Source organism: Elgaria multicarinata, chromosome 6, assembly GCF_023053635.1.
Source record: "Elgaria multicarinata webbii isolate HBS135686 ecotype San Diego chromosome 6, rElgMul1.1.pri, whole genome shotgun sequence".
Classification (NCBI taxonomy): Eukaryota; Metazoa; Chordata; class Lepidosauria; order Squamata; family Anguidae; genus Elgaria; species Elgaria multicarinata.
Genome location: NC_086176.1, coordinates 3,613,958 through 3,627,702, shown reverse-complemented (window position 1 = coordinate 3,627,702; position 13,745 = coordinate 3,613,958). Strand labels below are relative to the sequence as shown.

The 13,745-nt window shown below is 38.6% G+C and overlaps 1 protein-coding gene across 6 annotated transcripts in view; it reads right to left on the bottom strand.

The window, feature by feature from the left end:
• Positions 1-13,745, bottom strand: part of LOC134400519 (uncharacterized) — a 72,070-nt gene that overhangs the window by 20,356 nt on the left and 37,969 nt on the right. For 5 of the 6 annotated variants that reach the window (XM_063128886.1, XM_063128882.1, XM_063128887.1 and 2 more), the window contains one exon: positions 1,215-4,708. The exons of the other annotated variant lie outside the window; for it this stretch is intronic. The gene's annotated coding sequence lies outside the window, so the exon portion shown is untranslated. Of the gene's footprint in view, positions 1-1,214; positions 4,709-13,745 lie in introns of those variants that run through there. 6 annotated transcript variants of the gene reach the window in all.

The window sequence follows — 13,745 nt, the reverse complement described above, 5'->3', positions numbered from 1 at the left end:
ATTTCAAACGAATTTCATTTACCCCATCCTTAACTTGGTGGGTTTCCTGCAAAAAAATAATGTCAGATCCTTCTCTATTTAGCATTTGCTCAATTCTCCTCCTTTTCACGACTGCCCCCAGACCTTTGACACTGAGCGTTGTTATCCTTATATTCTTATCCATGTTCAGTTTTTTGATATTCTTTCCGATCCCTTCTGCTTTGAAACTCAAATTCACATACATAAAAACATAAAACCCCTTTCAAACCCCTCCCTCCCAACCAAAAATATCCCCCACTCTTATTTTTTTCTACCCCTCTCCATCCCCTGTCCCATCCCCCCACCTCTTCCCCCCTCCCACTAAATCCCCGTGAGTCTATCACTCCGACCAATTTATTACCCTTGGGGGGGGAGACGAGCCCACAGTCCCGAATCAGCAAGCCTTCTATTTTAAATTTACTTCTATTTTATCATCTCTATATTGTAAGTCACATCCCACTTGCTCCAGCACCTTCATCTCCTCCTTCTGCTTGAGTTGCCCTGGCATCCACATCCAGACCCAGACTTTTTAAAAGCTCTTCACCCTGCTCCAGGGAGGTCACTCTGCATAGCTTGCCAGCATGCATAAATCTCAAAAAAACCGGATACCCCCATGAATACTTCACTCCTCTTGTCTTGAGCTTCTCTGTAATTGGCTTAACACTGCGTCTCCAATCAACAGTTTGTTGACAGAGATCATTGTAGATTTGGACTGAAGAATCTTTAAACTTCAATGTCATAGATCTTAATTTTATCATGAGCTGCTCCTTTTTATAATAATTGCCAAATTTCATCAGGATCTCTTGGAGAAGTTATGGATCTGCTTGCACCCACTCTATGGACTCTGTCCACATCTTCATTGTTAATTATCAAATCTGGTATCATCTCTTTAAACCAGCACAATAATATTGTTCTCAAATCATCTCCTGATTGCTCTGGGAAGTGCTTAATTCAAATCGATGATCGTCTGCTCTGGTCTTGTAGCTGAATCAGCCTTTTTTCATGCTCTTCAAAGTCTAAAGCTTCCTTTGAAGTAGATACATTTGCTTCCCCAAAGAATTTACTTATTTACTTCTGTTTTTGAAAATACATTTTTCTGCCTGTTGCTTGGTATGGATAAAGAATGGATATTGTTGAAAAACAGAAGACTATTGGAATTAGAAGGACATGAATTGAGACTTGGGTGGCATGGTTACTTGTGGTATGACAAAACTAAGTTTAATGTAGAATTTAATAACCATTATGTACAACGGGCTATTTTGAGGACATGGAATTAATACAAGCTTAGGTTTCATCAGAAAATACTGTTATGGTTATCAGCGCAGGAAGCACATCAAAGAAGTGAGATGTCAAGTATGCATAATTTGTTAACATACCATGATATATTAGAATTAGTAGAAGGCGAACACAAACTAAAACCAAGAGAAAGGTTGTTAAATTAAGGTTTTACATGTCAATGTTTTTCATATTTACAAATGTTAGAAAGGTTTAAATTAGATTAAAAAAAACTAGTTTTGAACAAACAAAATATGAATTTGAAAGGGCATTATGTACAAATGATGACCATGTTATTGCAAAAAATGTATACATTTTTGTTGAAGTTCGAAATGGAGGAAGAACAAGTAAAGAATTGTATGATAAAATGGGGCCAAAACTTTGGTTATAATATACCAATGGCCAGATGGGAAGATATGTGGTCAAGAGGTTTAAAATTGATCTTAAAATTTACCTGTTGGAAATGTGAAGACCAAGAAGGAACCTTCTGCCACATGTGGTGGTCTTGTAAAAAAGCAAAAGCCTACTGGGTTAAAATACATGCAATAATGATTTTTTTTAAAAAAAGATAAACATAGAAATGAAACCAGAAATGTTTTTGCTTGGACTAATGGATGAACAAGTAAAAGAAAAAGGACTGATATTTCAATATATGACAATAGCGGAAGACTACTATATGCGAAATATTGGAAATAAATACAAGTACCAACAACGGAAGAATGGCAACTCAAAGTGCTAGAACTGGCAGAGATGGAGAAATTAACGGCGTTAGTAAAAGAAAGAACAATAGCTTCTTATGTAATGGACTGGAAACCTCTTATTGAGTACCTACAAGAATTGCAAAAAGCTTATTTCTTTGTATGTGGATTTTTTATATAGACTGTGTTTTTGTCTTTATTATATGCAGTTGCTTGCTACTAAGTAATTCCGATATGGCTAACTAGAAATGATTGAGATTTGTCATCTGACATGAAGATCACTCTAAATGGAATATAGGCTTATGTATCTGTGGTTATTTTAGTAGCTGTATGCGTTGTGATGTAGTTTGTATAGTTTGTATTGTTTTTACCTTTCCCTGTGTGTCTTTTTTTTGTAGAAAATAAATAAAAGTATTAATTATCAAAAAAAATTACCTTAAGTTCTGGTCTTAAAGAAAACTTTTATAAGATGATGTATAGATGGTATATGTCCCCTTCCAAACTGTCTAAAATGTATAAAAATGTGTTGGAAATGTGAAGAGCAAGAAGGAACATTTTACCATATGTGGTGGACTTGTGAGCAATCCTTTCAATGTAAATGATGCTATTGGTATATTCGGATAAGGATGGACATGGATTGCGTTTCTTGCAAAACAAGCCGATCTGGGCACTTTTTACAGTCATGATAAAAACGCTTCTTTTCCAGGCACATAGTAGAGAGGCCTAATCAGGGATATATCAAAATACTAATATATTGAAAAATTAGAATCCAAAAACTGTTTCATAGTAAAGTATTCTCTATACAATTACTTCAAAAATACAGCTTAAAAAAGCTGATTAAGTAATAAAACATTTGAATATTACATACAATAATATTGGGTAACCCAAAGACTTGGGTTATAATTAAAAAACATCATTGAATTTTCCTTCTTTTTCTAGAGTGTTGTTCTAGGGGTTCTCCGAGTTCAGGGGCTTTCGAGCAGTAAGGGATTGCAGCCAAAGTATGTTTAAGGGCATGCAGATACTTTAAATCCCTGACAAAAAGGGATCTGCTTCAATTCAAACATATGATTTAATCTCTGGCATAATTCTTGGCAATACTCTGATCTTTGGGAACATGGTACCACTGCCAGTAGCTGTTTTTCCCCCCTTATCTGAAAGTTGAAGCTTCCAGGCTGAAAATGAGAACTTATAGTGATATAACTGAACAGTTTCCTATAATAATCTCAACAGTGCCAATTTGTTCTCTTCCTGCTCACCAATATCTGGCAGCTTCATTTTGCCTCAGAGATTAAAAAATAAATAAAAACAAACCATTATATGTCCTTTGAGAAAAAGTTTTAACTACAAAACTTCAATGTAAAAAATTAGCACATTTTTGAGGTGAAAGTGCACACTACTGGTCCACCCATTAATAATAGGCAAACACAAGCCATGCAAATACCGATAGCCCTGTTTTCCCAGGATATTCTTGTTGACAAGATAGTAAAATGTGAGCTACATGCTACTATTGTTAGGTGAATCAATAGCTGGTTGAGCAACTGCATGCAACAAGTGTTCGGCATCCTCCTGCAGCACTTTTCCTTAGGCCCTGTGCTATTCGACTTTTTTATAAATGATAGTGTTTGCTTATCAAATTTTACAGATGACACAAAGCCAACACCACAGAAGACAGAAATGAGGGTCAAAGAGACCTTGATAAGGCTGGAACACTGGGCTGAAACTACCAAGTGAAATTCAACAGAAATAAGATACAAGCATCAAAGTGTGCACCAGTTGCTGGGGAACATGGGTGGGAGGGTGCTGTTGCACCATGTCCTGCTTGTCCATCCCTGACCGATGGTTGATTGGTCAATGTGTGAACAGAGTGCTGGACTAGATGGACCCTTGGCACTCCTGATGTTCTTATGACACCAGTGTAGGATGGGAAGAACCTAGTTTGGCAGCTGTACATGTGAAAAAGACCTAAATAGTGGATCACAAGCAGAATAGTGCAATATGACTGCTAAAAAGGCTGATCTTAGGATGAAGACTAACAGAAACACAGTTCACAGGAAGCAACAGTTCCACTTTATTCTGTGCTGGTCATGCCACAGCTGGAATATTGTGTCTAGTTCTGGATGCCACATTTTGAGAAGGATATTGAAAAACTGGAGTATGTCTAGAGTCATAACCTGGAGAAGAGAAAGTTAAGGGGAGAGACATGATAGCAGTCTTAAAATATTTGAAAAGTTAACAGAAGATGGAGCAGACTTGTTCTCTGTTGTTGTTTCACAGGACAGGATTAGACCCAATGGATGGAAATTGCAGGGAAGCAGATTTTGGCTAAGCATTAGGAGAAACGTTTAAACATTGAGCAGGGGGTTGGACTCGATGGCGTTGTAGGCCCCTTCCAACTCTGCTATTCTATGATTCTATGATTCTATGAACAGTGGATCAGACTGCCTTGGGAGGTGGTGGGTTTTCCTTTCCTGGAAGTCTTTAAGCAGAAGCTGGATGGCCATTTGTCAAGGATGCTGAGTCTTCATTGAGGATGGACTAGATGTTCTCCAAGGTTCATTCCAACTTTATGATGCTTCAATTGCCTTGTGTATACCCAAAAGCAGAGGGCAGGAGCAAAACAAGTGTATTGTACTATAAAGTTTCACAGTCCTAAAAATGGAGCTCTCCCAGTTGTTCTGATGCTGGCTTCTTTCAGCTTCCAGGTATAGAGGTTTCTGAAACAGAGAACAACAGTAAAGCATTCTTATGAAAAACTGGATGTTTTAACAGTGCTTAATGAAAAGCAGTCACAGGAGGCCATAAATTTGACTGGAGCAGCAGCAGATGAATCCTTTCCTTTTGGGCAATTTTTCCATTCAAAACCACTCCCTCCCCCACTACTTCCTACCTTACAGATGCCTATATCATAGAATCATAGTATAGTAGAGTTGGAAGGGACCTATAAGGCCATCGAGTCCAACCCCCTGCTCAATGCAGGAATCCACCCTAAAGCATACCTGACAGATGGCTGTCCAGCTGCATTTTGAATGCATCTATGGTGGGAACTATATTATGTAGTAAAACTATATTACATAGCTAATAGGTTGAGACATGTGGTTGAAAGTATGACAGGATTAGGAGATTTAAGTTGGCTGGAGGATAGAAAGAAAGAAGATACAGATAGGAAATTAGAAAATATATTTTTTAGAGAATACACACAAAAAATGGGGGGAAGAAATAGAGAACCCCCTTTTAAAAAATCACTGGGAAATATGGCAAGTATACAAAAAGGATTTACTTCCAAGTATCTCCCCAATAACACCAGTGATAATGTTGCGGAATTTTCCAGGAAACTTAAAAAATAAGTTGGGGAAAAGTTTAAAAGAGAGGAAAGTAATGAAGTTAAAAGATTGGCTAGGAAAGATGAGAACTCGAGAAGAATTATTGGAAAGATTAAGAGAGAAATTTAACGTGGTTAAATTATTTTCAATTAGAACAAGGGATGACGAAATGGTTAAAGGACAATGGAGAGTGTAGAGTGACTACGAAATTTGAGAAGCTGATCTTAAAAAAAGAAATTGAGAAAGGGGAAAATAAATCAATAAAAGGGTTAATGAGTGAAATATATAGAATATTAGTGGGGAAGGGGGAGACAGAAAGTATGGGCAAGATGGTTTGGGAAACTGACTTGAAGGACCAAATAGGACAACAGAGCTGGGAAGGAATATGGAGAAAAAGAGTGTTGAGAAATATGTCTGTGAGGATAAAAGAAAATTATTATAAGATTATATGGAAGTGGTATCTAACCCCAGTGAGATTAAACAAAATAAATAAGTTGAACTCAGCAAATTGTTGGAGAGGTTGTCAAAAAAAAAAAAAAAAAAAGGAATGTATTTACATATGTGGTGGGAATGTGAATTTGTACAAAAATTGTGGAAAATGGTGTTTAATGAGATAAAAGAAATTTTAGGAATGGAGATTGGAGAGACACCTATAGTGGCATTGCTATCATTATATGGAGAATTAAATTGTAACAAAGAGACAAAATAACAATATATTTTATTACGGTCATTGACCAATACCAACAGTACATTTAACAAACACTCTATATAAAATACGTTAACACATTAAATCTACCAACATCTAGAGAGTCAGAGTTCATAACAGTTATATCAACAAATCCATCTAAAATCACAGAGTACACTCAGGGGCTAAAAAGGTACAGCATGTTATTGCAATTGCACAAAATTTAGCTACTTTACTGGTAATATAAGGAATCTTATCCGAGAGTAATAAGGAAATATAAAATTTTGCAGTTCTGCCCGGATATTTATATGAAATAGGTGGAATAAGATTGTTCCTAAGATCCCGATAAAAAGAACAGTATAAAAGTACATGACTCACCATTTCAACATCCCCGTTATTACAGGGGCATAGACGGTCTTGGAATGGTATTCCCTGGAATCTCCCCTCCAAAAACTTGGAGGGCAGAACATCGAATCTGGCCAAAGTAAAAGCTTTTCTATAATTAGGGTAAGTCAGATAGGTCAGATAAGCACTTGACTCAAAGGTCTTATTTCTTAAGGGACTGGCATAAGACAATGAGCTGACATGCTTTTGCAATACAATATCCCAGATTCTCTGTTTGACAGCTGCCTTGGCATTTGAATAGCCTAAAGCTATTAAAGCATTGGGAGAAAATCCCAATAGAGATAACTCCTTACCCAAATACTTTTTCCATTTCGATTGAAAGGAGTCCAACAATATCAAAGGAGCCAACCCAACTGGTAAGAATGTAAGTTTCAACCAATAATTTATCATATGCAATTTGGTACGGGCTTCAATGGGAATTAGACCAGCCTCTAGCCGCAAAGCAGCGTTGGACACACAATGAGGTATTGAAAATATAGTTCTTAGAAATTTGGTCTGAATAATTTCTAAAGGGCAGAGGTTATAATAGGCGTACAGCTGAAATCCATATAGCATTTGGGCAATAGTTTTGGCCACAAACACTTGGATCACGGAAGGGATATGTTGCCCGCCTTTAGTATAAAAAAATCTTATCAGTCCTGCAGTGCTCCTTCGTGCATTTGTCACCACATGATTTATATGAGTGAGCCATGATCCTGAAGCATGGAACATCATTCTCAAATATTTATAGCTAGCAACCTGCTCAATAGGATTTTCATTAATCATCCATTTATGTTTTATTTTCCTCCCAAAGATCACCACTTTGGTCTTTAAATAATTAATTGTTAGTAGCTCTTCATTACAGTATAAACACAAAGCCCTCATTAAGCGTCTTAACCCAATACTGGTTAGAGATAACAGCACAGCATCATCAGCATATAAAAGAATTGATAAAGAGCAATTGTTCAACTTAGGTGGATGGAAGTCGGGGTTTGATAGTCTCTTCACTATTGAGTTAATATAAAAATTAAACAAGGTTGGGGACAAAATACACCCCTGTTTAACTCCATTAGATGTAGGGACAGGTCCTGATAAAACCCTTTCCTTGTTGCAATTTACTTGAAACCTGGTGTTTTCATGCAGACGCCGCATAAGCAGCAATAATCTTCTGTCAATATTAGTGTTCTCAAATTTGGCCCATAATTTATCTGTAGGAATAAAGTCAAATGCTGACTTAAAGTCGATAAATACAGAGAAAAGGGCATCAGCTTTAGGAGAGGCATATTTATCAACTAAATGTTGAAGGACAAAACCTTGATCTGTTGTTGATCTCCCTGTTCTAAATCCTGCTTGTTCTTCTTCAATAATATTTTCTGCATATAGCCAATCCAATAATTTGTCAAGCAGATGGCGAGCATATAGTTTGCTAATAATACTCAGCAAACTAATAGGTCTATAATTGGCTGGGTCAGATCTATTCCCTTTTTTATAAACTGGGATGATAATAGCTAATCCCCAATTGTCTGGGAAACATGCTGTATGATCTATCCATGTGAATAAGGAAGCTAAAACAGGTGCCCACCAGTCAAAGTTGGCCTTTAATAGTTCGGCAGGAATATTATCAGGACCTGGCGCTTTACCTAATTTTAGTTGATGTACCAGATTGGTAATTTCAGAGATAGATACGGGTGCCCAATCCATCATACCTTCTAGACTCCCCTGAGGTCCCTGGAGTTTTCCATTATTCGCTGCATAAATACTCATGAAATGTGACTCCCATACAGTGGGAAGAATACAAGAGTCAAGTTTGACTGTGTTGCTATGCATGCCGCCAGCAATTATTCTCCAGAAAGCAACTGAATCATTCATTTTAGATGCCATTCTTAAACTCTGCCACATATCTTTCTGTGCCTGGTACTTTTTCTTTTAAATTAAAGCTTTATATTTCCTTTTCATCCCAAACCATTCATCAGGGATCCTTGTCAAATTCTGGTCTCTGTATGATCTATATTTAGCCACTAGTCTATTTTTTGCCTCTCTGCATTCCCTGTCGAACCAAGATTTCGAAGCAAAGGTTGGATTTCTCCTTACATTTTTATATGTCAGAGAAATCTGTAGGGAGTGAATTAACTCCTCATAAGTCTCTAGAATGGTTTCAATGGAATCAGCTGTTCTGATAGAGGAGCCAAGGTGTAAATAGGGCTCCGTCTTAAGTAGTTGTCTCAGGGAGTGATCATATTTGCCAGACCACTTAATACGGGAGGCTCTGAAATCAACATCATTTAGTGGTGTTGATTCTGTATCTGCATACATTTTTAGATCTCTAATTTCCAAGTTTAGGGCCAAGGGCAAATGGTCACTCTCTGTACGACAGTCAACCTTAAAGCCAGCCATGACTGATAACAGATTGTAAGATATCATAACATAAACAACTGTGGATGCTCCAAAGTTGGATAAAAAAGTAAATTCTCCCGGTCTGTCACCCTCCGTATTCCCATTAACAAGGAACAGATCTAAATTATTAATCATGTTCAAAAGGCAAAAACCAGCATAATTACAGCCATGATCCTTGGATTACGTGTTTAAAAATAGGTGACCAGGATCAGGTTCAGGGGGCGTCATATGAAAACACGAAAAAAGAGCTTCATCATTTTCACCTGTCCTGGCATTAAAATCACCAGCAACAATAATCGAGGCTTCAGGATAAAGCAGTAGCAAACTTAATACAATCCTCCAATTTAAGCCATATCATTCTAATTTGTGATTGTAATCGATAAGGGGGTAGGTATACATTAATAATCAGAAGAACATTTCAATCAAATTTAATTATCAAAGCAGTGGCAAATTGAGAAAGAGGCTTTACATTAGTAATAGAGACGTATAACTTGGTTGAAACAAAGATACCCAGTTCACTTTTGTAACGACCGCCTCTTTCACTCAGGATTGATTTGAGAATAAAAGGTCTAAAACCATCCAAAGACAACTCCTCTTGGGACCATGTCTCTTGGAATAGGAGTATATCAAATTTAGTAACATACTCTACAAATGTCAAATTTCTGACTTTGGTATACCAGCCTGCTATGTTCCAAGATAGCAACTTGATAACGTTAACAGATCCAGTTGTAAAATTATCAGCCCTGTCATCTTTCATAATAGCCACTTCTAAATAAGTTTGGGAATATTCCTTGGTCCCAAGTCAGTATTTATTTTGCCTGACTGATCTACCACACCAAGATTCACCCCACTGATCATAATTAGCTTCCTTAGGATATGCCTGGGTGGGGTCACCATTAAACCACTCACTTAGAATCATAGAATAGCAGAGTTGGAAGGGGCCTACAAGGCCATCGAGTCCAACCCTCTGCTCAATGCAGGAATCCACCCTAAAGCATCCCCAACAGATGCTTGTCCAGCTGCCTCTTGAAGGCCTCTAGTGTGGGAGAGCCCACAACCTCCCTAGGTAACTGATTCCATTGTTGCACTGCTCTAACTGCTCTTCTCCAGGTGAAACATGCCCAGTTCTTTCAGTCTCTCTTCATAGGGCTTTGTTTCCAGACCCCTGATCATCCTGGTTGCCCTCCTCTGAACACGCTCCAGTTTGTCTGCATCCTTCTTGAATTGTGGAGCCCAGAACTGGACGCAATACTCTAGATGAGGCCTAACCAGGGCCAAATAGAGAAGAACCAGTACCTCACGCGATTTGGAAGCTATACTTCGATTAATGCAGCCGAAAATAGCATTTGCCTTTCTTGCAGCCATATCACACTGTTGGCTCATATTCAGTTTGTGATCTACAACAATTCCAAGATCCTTCTTGTTTTTAGTATTGTTGACCCAAGTATCCGCCATCTTGTAACTGTGCATTTGGTTTTGATTTCCTAGATGTAGAACTTGGCATTAATCCCTATGAAATTTCATTCTGTTGTTTTCATTCCAGCACTCCAGCCTATCAAGATCACTTTGAAGTTTGTTTCTGTCTTCCAGGGTATTAGCTATCCCACCCAATTTTGTGTCATCTGCAAATTTGATAAGCGTTCCCTGCACCACCGTGGTAAACAATCACACGATTACAATCGCCTTGCATTCCGGTACAACCCAGCTGATGATTATAGTTTGAGGTGGCATGTTCTCATCGGCACTATGACTGAAGTGTGTCCTTATTGCAAGGCTCTTAAATTTAATGGAGAAACAAAAGGAATGTGTTGCGCTGCTGGAAAAATTAAACTGCCTCAACTTGGAGAACCATCAGAGCCATTACAAACTTTGCTTGCCGGATATACCGCAGAATCAAAGCATTTCCTATCTAACATCAGGAAATACAACTCATGCTTCCAAATGACGTCGTTCGGCGCAGAAATCATCACAGCTCCATTTATGCCAACTTTCAAAGTCAAAGGACAAATTTATCATAAAGCCGGCTCCTTCCTTCCGTTTCAAGATAGTCAACATAAATTCCTACAAATGTATTTCATTGGTGATGGCAATGATGAATTGAATGCACGTTGCGGAATTTATACCGGCATAAAAAGGTCCATTGTTTCAAAACTGCAACAGCTACTTCACGAAAAAAACAATTTAGTACATTTGTTCAAAGCAGCAATTGACATGATGCCATCTGATATACACAAGATTGTTATTCATGCTGACAAAACGCCTGCTGGAGAACATGTGCGAAGATTCAATGCTCCAACTATAGACGAAGTGGCAATTATTATAGTCGGAGATCAATCTTGACAGGACCTTTCAAAGGTGAAGATGTCCTCATTCCTCGCATTCCTATGATTCCAACAGATATGCCATTTCAATTTAAGAGATTGCAATTCCCAATTCGATTGGCGTTTGCAATCACCATCAACAAAGCTCAGGGCCAATCTTTAGAATTGTGCGGTTTACATCTAGACACAGATTGCTTCTCACATGGACAATTATATGCTGCGTGTTCTAGAGTCGGCAAACCAGACAATCTCTATATTTACACAGATAATGGAACAACTAAAAATATTGTATATCCACAAGCATTGTGAAATTAAACATTTTAGAAACATCCACTTTGTCTTTTCTTTCTTTTCAATTTAACCAGACTGAGCCACAGCAACGCATGGCAGGGTACAGCTAGTCATTAATAAAAATGTTGAAGAGCACTGGGCCCAGGACTGAGCCCTGTGGTACCCTACCTGTTACCTCTCCCCAGTTTGAGAAGGTTCCATTGATAAGCACTCTTTGAGTCTAATTCTGAAGCCAACTGTGAATCCACCTAATAGTTGTTCCATCTAGCCCACTTTTAGCTAGTTTGTTAATCAGAATGTCATGTGGTACTTTGTCAAAAGCTTTGCTGAAGTCAAGATATATAGGTGTTTACAGATTGACTTCTTTATAATCTGCTCCAGAATTTTCCCAGGGATGGATGTCAGACTGACTGGTCTGTAGTTCTCAGGTACCTCCTTTTTGCCCTTTTTGAAGATAGGGACAACGTTAGCCCTCCTCCAGTCATCCGGCACCTCACCCATCTTCCATGATCTTGCAAAGATAATAGACAGTGGTTCTGAGAGTTCTTCCATTAGCAACTTCATTATTCTGGGATGCAGTTTATCGAGGCCTGGAGATTTGAACTCATTCAAGGAAATTAGGTGTTCCTTGACCATTTGTTTATCAATCTCAAACTGCAATCCTGCCCACTCAACTTGTACTTCACTCTTTGCAGGGGGGTCATAGACCTGCTTTTGGGAGAAGACTAAGCCAAAGTAGGAATTGAGCACTTCAGCCTTTTCTTTGTCATCTGTTATCAATTTGCCATCTTCATTAAGTAGTTGAACAACCATTTCTTTCCTCTGTCTTTTACTACTCACATATCTGAAGAAAGCCTTTTTATTGCTTTTAGCATCCCTCGCTAATCTCAGCTCATTCTCAGCTTCAGCCTTCCTGACGCTATTTTGGCACTTCTGTGCCATCAGTCTGTACTCTTCTTTTGTAGCCTGGCCTTCCTTCCACTTTCTGTACGTATCCGTTTTGTTTTCAGGTCATCTCTAAGCTTTTTGTGGAGCCACATTGGTTTCCTCTGTTGTCTTCTATCTTTTCTCCTTGTTGGAATTCAAGTATGACATGGTCACTTTCCCCCAGAGTTCCCATAACTGCCAATTTATCCACTAAGTCATCCCTATTGGTCAATATCAAGTCAAGGATTGCTGATCTTCTAGTTACTTCCTCCACTTTCTGTAGGAGAAAATTATCACCCACACATGTCAGGAATTTCTTGGAAGGGCCGCTTTTGGCAATATTTGTCTCCCAACTGATATCAGGATAATTGAAGTCCCCTATCACTACTACATCACATTTCCTTGAAACACTGGCAATTTGTTTCTCAAAAGTTTCATCCTCGTCTTCTCCTTGATTGGGTTGTCGGTAGTAGACTCCGATTATCATGTTCTTTTTATTCCTTGCCCCTAGTATTCCTGGTATTTTAATCCAGATGCTCTCGATGGGGCTCCCAGTCTGATCCACATGTATTTCTGTGCAGGGATAGGTATTTTTAACATATAGTGCAACTCCGCCTCCCTTTCTATTTCTTCTGTTTTTTTGAACAAGTTATATCCTTCAATTGTATGTTGCAGTCATGGGAGTCATCCCACCAAGTTTCAGCTATACCTATCAAGTCGTATTTGCCTTCATGTAATAAAAGTTCAAGTTCGTTGTTTGTTTCCCATACTCTGGGCATTAGTATACAGACATCAAAGACCATGCGTTTACAGTCTGGCTTTGTTCCTACATTGTTGTGGACACAATTTTTTTGGCACTATTGGAGCTGTTCTCTGTATTGTGGTGCATTGGCCTTCATCCATTGTTGCTTCAAAGTTTACGTCTCCAGCCCACTTAAGATTCAGTTTAAAGCCCTCCTGATCAAGTTCTTCATGCTGTAGCTGAACACATTCTTTCCAGCCCTTGTGAGTTGCAACCCATCCCTTGCCAGCAGTCCATCTTCCAAGTAGCCAATGTACTGAAAAATGGTTTAGCAACCAGCCACTTTTCAACTTATCTAAATGGGCTGTGTGCCCAGACTGGGAATGCTGCCAGGTAACAGGAAACACACCAAATGAAGAGATAAAACTTAACTTGTATTTCTCTGGTTGAGAATAAGCTAAACACACAGTTCAAACATAAATAAACAGAACAGTCTTTCTGTGCTTACGCAGAAGTCAAAGCCAGTCCATAAATAAATCCAGTTGTCATAAAGGGCAAGGGAGAGAGGGTAACGAAGGTCCACAAAGCCAGTCCGCGTTCCAAAGGGCAGGAGAGAGTCACAGAGTCCAAGAAGTCCGTAGTCCAACCGGTACAGCACGAGCATGACAAGGCAGAGGTTTCAAGGTC